General features: G+C 38.5%; 1 non-coding gene across 1 annotated transcript; it reads right to left on the bottom strand.

Moving 5' to 3' along the window:
* Nucleotides 1–2,229: 2,229 nt before the first annotated feature.
* LOC118526765 (U4 spliceosomal RNA) lies at nucleotides 2,230–2,375 on the bottom strand. Its single transcript, XR_004912768.2, has one exon. It is a non-coding gene; the product is annotated as a U4 spliceosomal RNA (small nuclear RNA).
* Nucleotides 2,376–2,783: the final 408 nt, after the last annotated feature.

Below are 2,783 nucleotides of genomic sequence, written 5' to 3'. Positions count from 1 at the left end.
TGCTGAGCAGAGAGCCCAACTTGGGGCTCAATCCCAGGACCCTGGGATCATGACCTGAGCTGAAGGCAGGTGCTTAACCAACTGAGCCACCCAGGCACCCCTATTTGTAACTTTTTGAGGAACCTCCATACTGTACTGCTTTCCAGGGTGGCTGTACCAGTTTGCATTCCCACCAGCAGTATAAGAGGGGTCCCTTTTCTCCACATCCTTGCCAACACTTGTTGTTTCTTGTGTTGCTGATTTTAGCCATTCTGACAGGTGTGAGGTGATATCTTATTGTAGTTTTCATTTGCATTTCCCTGATGATGAGTTATGTTGAGCATCTTTTTATGCATGTTGGCCATTTGTATGTCTTCTTTGGAAAAATGTCTATACATACCTTCTGCCCATTTTTTAATTGGATTGTTTTTTGGGTATTGAGTTGTATAAGTTCTTTATAGATTTTGGATACTAACCCTTTATCAGATATGTCATTTGCAAATACCTTCTCCCATTCCATAGGTTGCCTTTTAGTTTTGTTGATTGTTTCCTTGGCTGTGAAGAAGGTTTTTATTTTAATGAAGTCCCAATAGTTTATTTTTGCTTTTGTTTCCCTTGTCTCTGGCAACATATCTAGTAAGAAGTTGCTACTGCCAATGTCAAAGAAGTTACTGCCAGTGTTCTCCTCTAAGATTTTAATGGTTTCTTGTTTCACATTTAGGTCTTTAATCCATTTTGAATTTATTTTTGTGTATAGTGTAAGAAAGTGGTCTAGTTTCATTCTTTTGCATGTTACTGTCCAGTTTTCCCAAGGCCATTTGTTGAAAAGACTGTCTTTTTTCCATTGAATATTCTTTCCTGCTTTGTCAAAGATTAATTGGCCATATAGTTGTGGGTTTGGCATTCTTATTCTGTTCTTGACTTTAAAGAAAATGCTAAGCAACCTTAATCAGATTAAGAAATTCCCTTCAAATCCCAATTTTTTTCCAAAAGATTTTTTTAAATCAATATACTAAACATTTTGGAGGTAAAATATTAATAAGTTAATATTGATGAAGTAGGCACTATTATTATCTACATTTTACAGATGAGAAAATTGAGGCAAGTAACTTGTCCAAGATCACACAGCTAATAAATGGTAGAGCTGGGATTTGAACATAGGAAGTCTGTCTTTACAGTACATGTTCTTAACTGTGACACTGACTGACTCTCAAGCTCTCTAGAAAGGTCATCCAACTTCCTTGACATTATTTCCTAGTATTTTATTTCTACCTTATTTTAATTTTGTCCCCCAATTTTCATTTTTACCCGAAGTTCCAGACTAATGAAAAGATTCTTGCCACTTCCAGACTCAATTTTACAGTGGGTTCAACCCTTGAGGCATCCTAGCTTTGAGATTTGTGCAAGAATCCATTCCAGGGTACACTTCTGGTCCTTGCCTCAGTACTAATATCCAACTTCCTGGCCATTAGGATTATATTTTAGAACAGTACCCTATTGGTCAGTTGTCATGACATTAGTTCATGTGCTTACTATCCTGTTTTCTTGCTTCCTTTTATTTTTAACATCTAATATTTTTCTTTTTGATTGCATTTCATTATAATTTTTTGTGATATTTTTATCCAGCATTTCTGTGTTTGGAACCATGGAGGTGGGAAGGAAAGGGGGGGGGGTCCCTCAGTGTCATCTCAGTTCCAATGTTGGTGGAATTTCCACCTCTTGTTAGGTCCCTCTAAAGTTCTTCTTAGTATTTCTCTGTCTCTGTCTCCAGTCACTTTGTTAGCCTGGCTCAGTCACTCTAAATTTCTTAATGATGCACAGCTTTGCAGTTTGTGAGCCTAGAGGGGCAAGGCTCTCTCCTCTGTGTGACATTTAGGTGCTGGTAGAGGAATAAAAACAGTTACTTGGGCCTAAAGATGGCTCTTTCTGTATCCTCCCCATTGAGGTAGGTTTCAGTCACTACTTTGTATTCTGACCCACTGCTCCTTTCCTACCCTCAGGCCCTGTTGCTGAATCTCATGGAACCAGATTTTTCTAATCTGATAATGAATTTGATTTCAGTGGCTCTGTCATCTCTTCCAACTCCACTTGTGCTGGCACCCATCCTTCCCTCCAGTCAGCACCCCTTCCAACCTTCAGAAGATTCAGTAGACACAAGTAGGTGCTTGAACAGGGAAAAGGGTGTGGTGAAGAGGGGTGCCACCTCACTTTGCATTGTGGACTTACCTAGTCATCTCTGGCCCACCAAGCCCCACTGCTGGTACTAAAAAGAAAACAAATCAAACATGTGATACGAATTTTGTTTTAAAAGAATAAATTAAAACTTTTGTTTCAATTAGCAATAATCGCGCCTCGGATAAACCTCAGAGGCCACGATACTGCCCCTGCGCAAAGCTAAAATGGAGTTTCTTTTTTTTTTGGCAGTAATGAGATTTCTCACCAGTTCTCCATTCATGAAAAAGAAGTAGGATGACTATAGAAGACCTTACTTTGGGTCCCATCTTTTCAAGGCACTAAATCAGCATTTCAAGATAGAATGTTAAGTCTAGATAAGGTGTGAATATCTGTAATTAAGGAGTTAATCTGGGTGGGGACCACTTCTTCCTGCTTGGTAAAGACAAATATTTTCAACATTTATTTATTTGTTTATAATTTGCATACATTAAAATTCATCTATTTTTGAGGAGTATACAGTATTATGAGTTTTAACATATGCCTAGGTTCATGTAACCATGATCACAATCAGAACAGACAATTCCATCCCTCCCCAAATTCCCTTGTGCTGCCTCTCATGTCTAACTCCC

Source organism: Halichoerus grypus, chromosome 7 (assembly GCF_964656455.1).
Source record: "Halichoerus grypus chromosome 7, mHalGry1.hap1.1, whole genome shotgun sequence".
Lineage (NCBI taxonomy): Eukaryota > Metazoa > Chordata > Mammalia > Carnivora > Phocidae > Halichoerus > Halichoerus grypus.
Note: the sequence above shows the minus strand (reverse complement) of the source record. Positions and strands in the feature narration are given on the sequence as shown.